This window comes from Camelus dromedarius, chromosome 7, assembly GCF_036321535.1.
Source record: "Camelus dromedarius isolate mCamDro1 chromosome 7, mCamDro1.pat, whole genome shotgun sequence".
Taxonomy (NCBI): Eukaryota; Metazoa; Chordata; class Mammalia; order Artiodactyla; family Camelidae; genus Camelus; species Camelus dromedarius.
In genome coordinates, this window is record NC_087442.1 from 20,508,234 (window position 1) to 20,521,410 (window position 13,177).

General features: G+C 42.3%; 1 protein-coding gene and 1 non-coding gene across 5 annotated transcripts in view; both read right to left on the reverse strand.

Moving 5' to 3' along the window:
• Positions 1 to 6,680, reverse strand: part of NRF1 (nuclear respiratory factor 1) — a 123,495-nt gene extending 116,815 nt beyond the window's left edge. For 2 of the 4 annotated variants that reach the window (XM_031455356.2, XM_031455354.2), the window contains exon 1: positions 6,567 to 6,680. The gene's annotated coding sequence lies outside the window, so the exon portion shown is untranslated. The remainder of the gene's footprint in view (positions 1 to 6,566) is intronic. The other 2 variants (XM_031455357.2, XM_031455355.2) reach the window with 1 other exon arrangement.
• A 6,193-nt stretch (positions 6,681 to 12,873) lies between these two features.
• On the reverse strand, positions 12,874 to 12,945 carry TRNAT-GGU (transfer RNA threonine (anticodon GGU)). Its single transcript has one exon. It is a non-coding gene; the product is annotated as a tRNA-Thr (tRNA).
• Positions 12,946 to 13,177: the final 232 nt, after the last annotated feature.

Consider the following 13,177-nt stretch of genomic DNA (forward strand, 5'->3'; position numbering starts at 1 on the left):
TATTTTCATTTCATGGGCAGAAAAATTAAGCAAGGAGAGTAAATGTCTTGTCTCAGATCACTAGATTGAAATGCATGCATTTTAGAAGTTTTTCAAAGTGTACATAAGCAACTACAAACTTAAAATGAATTTGAGTGCAATCTATGAACCGTTCAGCTTTCTTTCAAAGCTCACTTTCTCTTTAAAACAATAGTAATTTGATCCCCCAACAAAGCCTATCGTATATAGTGCATGAACAGTCATATACAGTACAAGTGTGAGTCCTGGAGTAGAAAAAAGCAACGAATCCAGATGATTTGGCAAAACTCTGAAACTAGTTAAGCTTTGCTTTGGCATTTCTCCCACCTTCCTTCTGATGCTCCTCCTATCCCTATCTTCTAAAGGTACTTTATATCTTCCCAAAGTTCCTCAACTCAGGATATCTACTCACATTTTCTTTCCCTTGCTCAGTCTATTCTAGTCAGGATAACTAATTTTATTCAACTAACACAACCAACAACTGACTTTAATCATTAACATTACCAAAAAGGCCCTTGACTTTCCTGTCAAGAACCCTTTGAGAATCTCATAAAAGTTACAGACCCTCTCCTCAGAAAAATCACATAGACACACACACAATATTTCTCAACCAATTTCAAGAGATTCCGGGTCACACAGCCAAAATATATCCACTGAACCCCAGAACTATAAAATCCAAGTTAGAAAATCCTGCGCTTAACATATAAATGTCATAAAACCTCAGAATCCTTCTAAAGGAATTCGCATTTCAAAAGACCTACATATACGCTCTCTCTCTCTATATATATATATACATACACATATACATATACACACACACTATACTATATATACTCAAATACATAAACTCCAATTGTTAAAATTTAAGTCACCGCCCAGTTTTTATGCTGTAATTCTTGTAAAAGAAAGTCACAGGACCCATTTCTAAGCACAGGCCATCTATTAAATTGGGTTTTATAGGCCTTACCCCTATATTCAATAATACTCTAGAAATCTATTGTGTTTAATTATCATGATTCCTGGCAAAACAATACATGCATACACACACACATTCAGAAAACTGATCTCCTAATTGGCTACTCCAGTTTTTATCCCAATGAGCTCTGTATTAATTCACACTGCTAAATTCCTTGTTAAAATTCTTTTAATCTCTACCCTCAGCTTCTTCAACCCTACACCATTTATCTATCTCTTCAGCCATTCTTTTTCAACTTCCTTCACAGGCCTCTCTTCCACTTGACCCTCAGATATAGATACTACCCAAGGTTGCCCTTAGTTGTTTCCTCACTCTTGACATTATACTCTTGCAGATTCTATATGACATTATGCTAAAAAATACAAATCTCCTAATAGATTCCCACTTCCCCTATAGCTCCAGTCCAAATCTTCAGGTACCTACCTATTCAACATACCTTAATTCCCATGCCCAGAACCATACCCTATTATCTTCCTCATCAAATTCTGTTCTCCCTATACATTCCCTACCTTAAAGGCATCATCATCCACTAACCAACCAACTATAATTTTTAACTCCCCGATGCTCTTCCCAATCAGGCCACAATCTCATCAGCTTCATTTTCCACTACTCCCCAAGTACAGAAAAATCTACTTGCTATTTCTCAAATCAGACTAGCAATGCCCTTCATCTAGCCTCTTCTTTTCCATCAGTAAAACAGCTACTCATCCTTCCAAAGTCCTACTTAAGCATCCACTACATGAAAAATCTGTCCTAACTTCATTTATTCTCCCTGTATCACTCACCCCTGCCCCAGAAGAAATTCCTCCCTCCTTCTATAATGCCGCACCATTCTTTCTTTTAGCTCTCAACAAATTGTATTATTTTAGTTGCACCTTTACCTTTCTCCCCTATAGACAAGGCCCATGATTACTCTTGCACCCAGCACATGCCTGGAACATAGTATGTCTTTAATCAATGCTGAATGAGTGGTAAAGCTCCAAAGTGAGGACACAAGGTTATTTCTCAGTGGATGTATGTCTCATCCTCTTTTGAACATAAAACAAGAATTAAGTCCCCTAGTCCCTAGCTCCCCATTTCTAGTTTACTGCTTAGTTTTAAGCAATGTTTCATGGGGACATTTCCTCACTTCCTCTTGTTCTTTGTAGGTTTAGCTGCCAGCCTAAAACCACATTAGCATTCAGTAGCAGCAACAAAACAGACTATCCAAGTTCTAAAAAGCAAAGATTTTACAATTACCAACAGCAAAATACAAACTCTTATTTTAAAAAAATGGTCTTAAGATTTATGCATACAAAGTTCATTCTTCATGATGATTCTGAAAAAGGCTTGGCATAGTTTATTCAACAGGCACCAATGAAGAGTCCTTAAGAAAATGTCCACTTAAACTGTTAGCCAAACTTTTCACATTTGTAACAAAAGGAATCAGCATTCATGAACTAATCCATATACTATGCTTGTATACTAAACAATACACTATAAATACTAGACAGTGGATGTCGCCAAACTGATGACCTATACAAAAGTAGCTTTCAGCTTCTTTTAAAAATACTACACCTCCAAAATTCCTGTGATCATCCCCATCTATAGAATTAGATTATTTCACCAGCATCATTTACTCTTTCCTCCTCTCCTCCCCACCAACTCTCCCCCAGCACACATACACGCCTCTCTTAATAGACACGGCTAGTAAGAAATTATCTCATGGCTCAGTAGCAGTTTGACAAAGCAGGCTACCAGGGCTACCAGGTCTGGGTTTCTTAAGAAGATTGCTTTTGGTCAGTTTATTTTCTAAGTGACTGCTGCTAATGATACAATATAGATTGGCCTCAAGGGATCACAACTGTGGTGGGCCTTCCTTAACTGCCCCCTAGTGTTTTGGGTTGTTTGTTTGGCTTGTTGGTTGGTTGGGTCTTTTTAAAATATACTAGGATATCTCTATTAAGTTGTATTTCTGATTTTTCTTCAGTTCATATAAACGTTCGCATTTTAGGACATTTTAGGAGTAAAGACCACATGATGAAATCTTTTTGAAGCTTCCATAACTAAACTGCAGAGTGAGGTTGAAAACATATTAGCCTAACTATGAATCACACTGCAGAAAAAAATATATATTCCAAGGTTTCCATAATCCATTTATTTTCCTTGCGCAGTCAAATATTCTTTTCATTTTCCAAATTTTGTCCATACTACGTTGAAATAACTTCAGACAAAGCATTTTTGTTGCTCTAGGATTAAAAGTTTCCAATAGCTCAATGTGGTTGTAATCTTCTGGAAACACCTGAAGTTGATTTGTTACACCTCCTTTACTATTTCTCTGCCAGCCTGTTCTCCTTACTAAAATACCGATGGATAAAAGTACTAACTGAAAAGCCAAAAAAGCGGATAATCCACTTCTGAGTTAATAAGTAAGGAACTATATGATACATAATGCTCAAAAATTAACATGTATCCAGAGCCTAAAAAAATACTGATTGGACTTGGTCTAAATAAAATGTTTCTAAAATAAATTTAACAAGTGGGTTTCTTTTTCATTGTTCTTTTACTAAGCATCCATAGAAAACTGCGTTTAGATCAAGTTCAGGCTGGAAACACTAGCTTTAGCTCTCAAGGAAAACATGAAATAAGAGAAAATGTCCTTTAGTATATTTTCCAAAATGTTTTTTTTAAAACCAAAATTGGTATTTATCTGTAAGACTGCTTTACCAAATATATGTATTAATAAGCGTCGCACATAAACATCTGAATTCAAATATCGAATTTCCTGAATTACAGCCCCAGAGAGAATACGTGGAAACTCTTGAGGTTTAGAGTAGACACTTCTGAGACTCAACAACCCACAGAATACCCCCTCTACCCTCCAACTTTTCAGAGTGGCACTGAGTAGATGAATAAACCCACTGCAGCATGAAGCACTGGGCTTGCCTAAAGATACTGACAGAAACTGAACGTATGCAGTAACTTCCTGTTCTCCAGAGACTGGAGAGTGTGCTTCTGAAAGCTGACAGTTTACAATGCTTCCAGAAACCAAAAAAATTCAGCATGCCTTTTCAAACACTTCTGAAAAAAATTTTAATTTCAATAATTACTGTTCATCATCATTATATCATTATTTCCCAAAAGACATTCACTGAATGCCTTATATTACATATAAGGAAAGAGGTATAAAAAATTTTATCCCAGATTGCAAGAAGCTTAAATTTCCCTTAAAAGGCACTCACTTTTTATTATTTCCCATAATATATGTCTTGAAGACAGTCTGCTTAAACCTATAATGTACAGGCAATGAAAATGCAGATATTTAAATCATAGGAAGTTGGTCTTTAGCGCCTGAAGAAAATTAAAGATGGATACCTAATTGTGATTTAATAAAACCTAAAAACCCTACAATTTTGGGTTCCACTGGAATATACATGAATTGGGAGGGAAACCTGAAATTCTTTCTCCTTTAATTCCCTCTATATCTGGACAAGGGCTCTCATTATCTCTTACTCCTATAGTTACTTCCCTAAATCCAGGAGCTGAATTTCCTTAAAACTTGATAAGAAAACTATTTCCATGAGAAAGCCTGGCTTGGAGATAAGAAACCTTTTTTTCCCCCATAAGTGAGAATATGACCACCAACTCCTAAGCAAAAAGTCATTTTCCTCTTATATGTTGAGTGTGAGATGGGGGGAGGAGGAAGGCACACAAGATGAAATCAAAGGACTTCAAATAAGGATGAACCAAAAGATAGTAAGCAATAATTCTTATCTGTTTGAATGACACTGTTGAAAGCCAAATCTAACTCTTATTAGAAGAAAAACAGTCCCACAAAAAATTATGCACATAATTCCAGACACAAGTTAAGAGTAAGTATACTACATTACATATGATAATTGTATATTTGCTTTCATGCTCACAAAATAAGGAAATTACACTCACATGCAGATAGAATCAGTCATATTTTCACCACCTATGGGATAACACATCAAGAACTTTCAAACACAGTTCTACGGAGTCAGGCTACTACTGAATTAAGGGAAGGAAAAAAACCCCAGGAACTCCAAGGTCCTCCCAGCCTTCCCTTTAGTGAGGAACCCAATAACTTACTGTTCAAGGCCAAAGGAAAGGGAATTTTTTTTAAAGGCTGGGTCGAGGTGAGATGGGAAAAGGATCACCGTGAGCTGTGACCGCAGATGATGCCCTGGGACAAAACATGTGACATGTGCATACCCATTCTCCTGAAGAGCACTGTCCAAGCTGACAGGCTCACTCACATGAATTTTCACCTAAAGATTTTTCCAATACATTGTCTCTACACACTTAAGAAAACGTGAACTTTGCTCTAACCACAGAAAGAATTAAGCACAACTGACACCAGCTCTAAAGTAAGCAATTAATATATTCTAATCTAACGTTTGAAAAGTTATGGAGACCAGGCAACAGCTCCTCCAACCGGCTGGACCAGATATCATTTGACATCCTAAAAATATTAGGATTTTTCAACAACTTCAAGTTCTGCTGGACACAGAAGCACTGTCGAAACTTTGGTACCAGCAGCAATAACACAACAGGTGACAGAGGCGGTGTACATCATTGCAGGGTAAAGTGGAAAACATGCAAGAGCAAACCCTTGAGTTCTCCAAAAAGGCTAGGGATGTGGGGTAATTAATACCCACGCACAAGGCCATCCAGAGCCCCTGCCTTTCCAGTGGCAAAGGTTCGGTTCCTTCCCCGGGTCGCGCTACTCCCCCTGTCCCTCACCCAGGGGACCACCACCCCAAGCACAGGATGAACCGAGGCCCCTCCGCCGGCAGCATCTCAGCTAGGGAAGAAAACACAATGTCGCTCCTTATTTCTGCGTACAAAAGGACTTTGCGCCCTCCTCCTCGAGCTGCCGCTGCTGCCGCCGGAGCCGCCTCCTAACTTGCAAGAAGGTGGGCAACGCGCCATATTCCAGCGTCCCCCAGTCTACCTGGGTAACAAGCCCACGCCACCCCGGCGGGAGGGAAGCTTCGGAGGTCGCCCAAAGAGCCAGCCTCCTCTCCCGCAGGAGACAGCGGCTCCCGCGCCCCGGCCCAGCCCGCCGCGCCGCGCCGCGCAGCCCGCGGACCAGACCCGGGAAGGGCCGAGGAGGCGAGCTGGGAGCCGCGGCTCCGGTCCCGCGCAGCCCGCCCACCTCCCGCTCCCAGGCCGGCGCGCTCTCCCAGGCCTCCAACTCCCGAACCCGCGGGAAGACCAGGCCTGGGCCCCGGGTTCCACCGCGGAGAGGAGGCCGCGGCCCCGAGAGCCTCAGGCGGCGGGGGAGGCCAGAACCCTGGGGCTCTCGGGAGGGCAGCGCCTCCCTCCCGAGCCCGCCAGGACGCCTGGGGCCTAGTGCGGCCTGCGCATCCTCGGGGTGGCGGTTTGACTGGGCCGGGCTGGGGCCCCCCGCCCGAGGCTGGCCGAATCCGGCGGGGGCCCAGGCCCGGAGCCGGGGGCGGCAGGGTGCCGGCTGCGGGGCGGGCGGGCCGGCCGGCCGGCGGGCGGGCGGCGTGTTGCGGCTGCGCCGGGGCTGAAATAGCTGGAGATTGCGCGGTAGGGCACTCACCTCAGAGCGGCTGCGCTACCGTGGGCCTGCGCCGTGGAGACTGCGACCGCGCCGGCTCCTCGCAGCCTCCTGCCACCAGCGGCAATGGCGAGCGCTGCCGCCTAAGCCGCCGCCGCCGCCGCCGAGGAGGGGGAGGGGAGGGAGAGGAGGCACGCACGCGACGCACGGGCTCAGCTTCCCCGCCCGGCCGCCGCCATGATGGGGAGGTCGGCTCTGCCTCGGCGGGGCAACCCGGAGAGGGCTCGGGCTCGAAACCCCTCCGCCCCACGCGGCCCCCTCGCGTTCACACTTCGCTTCAGAGGTTTGGATGGGGCCAGAATCACGGAAGCAACTGTATTAGTCAAATATGGACGCCCCGGAGAAGTAACGCAGGCGGTCCAAGATGGTTGCTAATCTGGAAATAATCACATTTTTCGCCCCCCAACCGGGGAATTAGGGCCTCCTGAGTTGCCTAGACAATCGGAGAGGGGCTTCCCAGCCTTTTCCTCCGCGCTGCTTTGCCAGTCGCATCCTCACCCTCTTTTTGGAATGACCTTTGCTTCCTTGTTTCAAACCCTGCCCGCGCGTTTAAAAGCAAAAGTTTTTGTACAACGCAATATATATTAATTTTTTCACTCATACATTCGCTTGGCGAACATTTCCAGAGGGCCCTTGGTGTGCCAGATATTGTTCTGGGCACGCTGGAGATGCACCTGTTAGAAAGAGCAAGTGCTCGCTCTCGGAGCTTAAACGATGAGTGGAGGGAGTCAGAAGCATTAGGGACCCCCAAGAAAGTGCCTGAAAAGTAGGGAGGGATGGAGAGTAGAAAAACTGTGAGAGACACAGGAGAGGCAGTTTTTGTTGTTCTTTGTTTTTTAAATTGTGATCAGGAAACTACCTGCATCAGAGTCACTCTGGCTGATTATTTAAATCTTGGGGTCCCAATGGTGTCTCCACAATCTTGGCTTCTTAGCCCAGGAACCCGCATTTTTAACACCCTCCTCATCCCAGCCCCCGCCCCATACATACACATTTTCCTGGTGATTGATTGTCATGCATGTCATAATTTAAGAACCATTGCTTTAGGGAATTACTAAATATCCCAAAGGGTGTCATAAAACAGCCTAACCAAATCAGGATACTTTAATTTTCAACAAGATTCTGTCTACCTAAAAATTCAACACAATTTAAAACGGGATGTCTTTTTATCCAGCATTTCTGAGAAAGTGAGTGAGTGTCACCACCTACCACCCAGGTGCTCAAACCAGTAAACGTAGGACTGCTACATCACTCCTTTCTCCCTTGAATGCCCTTATCCAGTTAGATCGTTTAAAACAGTTATTGCCTGTCATTTTAACCTTGGTCCAGGTGATGATCATCTCTCATCAAGATACTGCAATAGACTCTTCATGGTCTCTATGTCACAGGAATTGCCCTCTCCAATGCATTCGCCACCCTCTGCCTTGAATGGTCTTTCAAAAAAAGTAAATCTTGTCATTTCTCTGCTTAACAGGCTTAATAAGATCCCATTACACATAAGTTAAGGTCTAAAATTCTTTGAGGTGCCTTCAGGGCCCTTTATAATCTTACCCCCTTATTACCATCTCTAACCTCGTCTGTCACAGACTTCCTCAGGCTTTAACCAAGCTGGGAAGCTCTCAGGTCATACAAGACAGGAAGTTCTCCCACCTCACAACCACTGTACCAGCTGTTCTCTCTGTACAGAACTTCTCTCTAGACTCTTTCTATTCATCTTCTTAAACCTGCCCCTGAGTAATTCCTATTACTCCTCCTCCAGGAAACATCCCGTCATTTCCCCCTTCCATCATCACACCCAGTACTTACCACTTATGTTTATTGAGCCCTCAGGATATGTCAGGCCCTATTTTAAGTTCTTTACACACAGTATCTCCTTTATTATTTAATTCTCAAGTGGACTCCATGAGGTAGGTACTACTATTACTATAATCTCATTTTGCTGATGGAGAAACAAGGGTATGTAGAGATTGCTTGCTCAAACCCAGACAGTGAAAGATAGAGCCAGGTCTGAAAGCCATCAGCCTGACCTCAGAGTTGTACTCTTACCCAGATTGCAGGTTGATACCCACTGATGAAGCACACAATTAACTTAGTGAGTCATGACCAACATGTCATAAAACAAATAGAAAATATCAGAGAACATCAAATGTAGGAAGACTTGTTTTATGAAACTCTTATTTCAGACATATGCATGTATGTATGTAGATGTGAATGTTTGTGCTAGGTCATGCTATACAATGCATTTCTTCTTTGGATTACAGTTGCAAAAAAAAGTTTGAAAGCACTACATCATTCTTTCTATACAGTACTTTTCCAACCATGTTTCCTCCACAATCTAGAAGCTGCAGGAGAGCAAGGATTTTGTCTTGTTCATGACTGTATACCAGCATCTTGTGCAATGCCACCCTCATAGTAGACCTTCAATAAACATATAATGAAAGACCTCTGTGTCTGCCCTTCTCAGAAATACAAATTACAGTAGGCCTGTAGCTCTCAGTATCCACGGGGGAGTGCTTCCAGGACCCCCATAGATACCAATATCCAGAGATGCTCAAGTCCCTTATTAGTGTTTGTATACAAATTGTACACATCCTCCCATTCTCCTATATACTTTAAATCATCTCTAGATTACTTATAATACATAATACAATGTAAGTGCTATGTAAATAGTTGTAAATACAATGTAAGTGCCATGCAGATAGTTGCCAGTGCCTGACAAATTCAAGTTTTGCTTTTTGGAACTTTCTGCAATTTTTTTTCAAATATTTTCCATCTACCATTGGTTAAATCCACCAATGCACAACCTGTGAATACAGAGGGCCACTGTAACTGTCTTAAGACAAGTGAGCCTGGAAACCCCAGTTGCTCTGTCCAAAAGGCTTAAAATGACCTGAGATTCTAAAAGCAGTCTCAGAAAAAACAAAATGCAGAAAAATCAACCCGAAGAGATTAAAGAAGCACCAGATTCCAACAAAGTTGCATTGATTGTCTTTAGCCCAAGGGAGCTAGAAACTGTAAACAGTATAATGAGGGAAGAAAATTCCATAAGGTAAGGGGGAGGAAGAAACTGCACTAAGAAAGAAGAGATGACTTGAGATGACATAATCTTGGGGCCCAGAGCAAGTTAAAAAGGAAGACTAGACCCTTGAGAAATGTCTTGGAGCCCAGCAGCCGGGGCAGTGCAAGAGATTTCCAAGAGATTCCCAGCTTAGCTTTGCTTTTGATAAGCCTATGGTCATTTGATTGACTGGTTGGTTACTTATAAAAAATTACAGTGTGCTAAGTACCAAATGAATAGTGATACAGATAGTAAGCAATCACATAATCAGAACTGAAGTTATGTGGGAAACTTCACAGAGATGAACCTTGATTTAGCCTTGAAGGGTGAGCAAGATTCTTATGAACATAGAGCACAAAGGTGAAGACAGTCTTAACTGGGATGAGCACTGGAGGAGACTGAGCAACAGGACAAGGTCAGAGGCCCCCAAGTGTGTTTAGTAAGTAAAGCAGCCTAGTGGGTCTCAGTTTGAGAAGCCAGAGTTCAGGCCTGTCTGAGGTACTTTGCTCACTGATGGGTCAGACCCTAGAAGCAACAAATGCCGAGCTGACCTGCAGGAGGGTTTTAGCTACGGAAAATACTCTTCTCTTCCAGTGTTGCCTGTGCGCCTAGGGGGAGGATACTGACGAAGAGAGATGAGCTGAGGCGACTGTTTTCACAGAGGACTCTTCAGGCCCCAGTGATAAACCGTGGAGTTCCAAGAGCAACAGCCTCCCCATGTCTACCTAGGAATGTGCACAGACTCATAGGGCCAAATGGGAACCTGGCACTGTGTGAAGAACTTCAAGGTAGTTTTGCCTCTTTGGGAACATCAAGGGCTGGCCCAGGCAGGGTCTGCTGGCCCCAGAGCTCGCAGCCCCGCACTTTCAGCCCCATTGACAGGCCTCTACTGGGGAGGCGCATCCCATCATAACTCTGAAATTGGAGTCAAATTCCTAGTTCAGAGCCTGGCCATACCACTTCCTACCGGTGAGACTTTGGCAAGTGGCTTAACACTTTAAGCTTTCTTTTCTTCACCCATGACATGGAAGTTAAGAAAGAATACTCATAAAGGACTCAAAAGAGTGCATGGCTCCCAGGAAGCACATAGTAAATGCTGGGTATTATTAGCTCTTCCCAATTACCATTAATCACGTAAATTGCTTGGTACAAAATACAGGTATGATAGATTGTGGCTGTTGTGATGGTGATGATGGTGATAATGATGATGATGATGATGATATGTCCTGACCACATGTAAATATCCCTGGAGACAGCCCCCCAAAATGGGGGAGAGCATTCAAGAGATGCCAGGACAAGGGATTTGTGTAAGGGAACAATGTGTAACAAGATTAGAAACGTGACAGTGAGTTTTTTTGTCTTTAGGGGAAAGGGAATGGAAAACACTATTTATTATTACTTGTTTTTTTTAAATTAATATTTGATATATTAAGGTTAAAAACTTTTGAAACCAATATTTCTTTATGCCTTTAAGCTTCATTCACTAATCTCATCTCTTTATATATCTAGGGAATTTTAACAGTCATCTTAACAGTCATTTCAAAGCCCTCCTCTCCCTAAACCCAAGCTCTGCTGATGCTTCCCTGTAATATATATCTCCTGCTCCAAAACGTTTCCCTAGTGTCTGCCCTGCACAGGAGACTTCAAACTGTCATCAGGAGCTCATGTCCTACAGATGCTGCAGTTCAGTAGGTAAAAGCCTGGCCTCTTTATCTTCCCTCCAAGCTCCTCCTCCTCCTCCTGTGGGCCCTGTCTCAATTTGCAGTGTCTGTGAGTTATAAGGTCTTAGAATCTTTTTTTTAACATGGCTTCTCAGTTCAATTTAACACAGAGTTATTGGGCATCTACTATGTACCAAATGCCTTGGTGCTGGGGCCACAGTGGGAAACAGGGGCCTCGTCCTTCTTGACAGGAGGCTGATTAATGCCACTTCAACTCAACTGGAATACACTAAACGCCTTTAAATAACTACTTCACTTACAACGTCGTTAATAAATTTCCCTAAACATTTAAACAGCATTTATACACATAATATATTCACTTAGCCTTTAAATACTGTATTTAAATGCTTGATCTAACAAACAAGACCTCTTCACGTACATAATAATAATAACTAACTTATTACAAGCTCTTATATAAATTCATTAATTCCTGTACAACAAGCTTATGAAACAGGTACTATTATCATACTCATATTACAGGTGAGAAAACCAAGGCACAAAATGTTTGTGACTTGCTTTTAGATACCTAGCAAATAGCTATTAATCTTGTAAATAACTTATAACTGTTATAAACTCATAACTCTTATAAATCTAACATATTAAACTTATAAATACAGTGAATGTCAGGTTCTCTTTTCCTAGGGCTTATTTTATTTTTTAATTTGTTTAAAGGTTTTTTGGGGGGGAGGTAATTAGGTTGTTTATTTATTTATTTTTAACGGAGGTACTGGGGATTGAATCTAGGATTGACCTTGCATTTAGCATGCACTTTACCACTAAGCTATATCCTCCTCCCAATTCTCTTTCAATATTATTTGCACATTAGTAAAAATCTCTATTACAAGTCTAAAATTAATTATTCAGTTATATATTGTACATTGGAATTACAAGGCTAATTTGTCAGATTCTCTAATATAATACATTACCTAAATCTTACAAACATTGAAAATCCCAAATTACACAGAATACTACTAAAGTTAACACAAAAATGTGAATACTATGGATTTAGTTTACTTCATCATTCTCATATTTAATTCTGAACCTTCTTAGAATTAAATGACATTTTACCATCCCGAGTAAATTGAGGTCACTGCCTCAAGCCCACTGGGCTTACCTTTGCAGGAGAATGGGAATTCCTGTCTCAGCAGGCTGGGGTTGCTTTTTGGCCAAGATGTGTCAGAGAGATTATTCTGCCACCACTGTGAACACACCAAGTCCCTTCTACGTGATGCTATGTCAACAGGGTTCTCCCAAATCCTACCCAAAAGATTAGATTCCCATGATGCCTTACCTGGTTCTTTCCAGACCTGTTGATTAGGTTATGAGGTCTAAAAACCTGGTAACCACCCAGGTTTCTTCCCCTCTTGATTAGATCCCACCGAGACCTGTTTATTGGATGATTACGTTTGCATTCTATTCCTGTTCTTGCCCTGTCTGCCACAATCCTAAAGGGATTCTGGGGTTTTCTTCATGTTAATAAATTTAATTTATTTATTTGTTTTCCCCTTAACAGAGGCACGAGGGATTGAACCCAGGACCTTATGCATACCAAGCACACACTCTACCACTGAGCTATACCCCCCACCCATCTAAAGGGATTCTAATGACAAAAAAAGGTCGGTTGAGCCAGACTGTAGACAGTCCTAGTAGCCTCCTTAGGAACTGATTCTTAACTCAGTAAGCAACAGATAGCTTTTGGCAATTTTGAGCAAGGCACTATCAAGATTGGAATAGTGTAGATTCACCAGGAACCCAAATATGAGTTGAGCCACCGGTCCCTAGAGGGCACTCAAGACTCTCCCCTTCTTCACCCT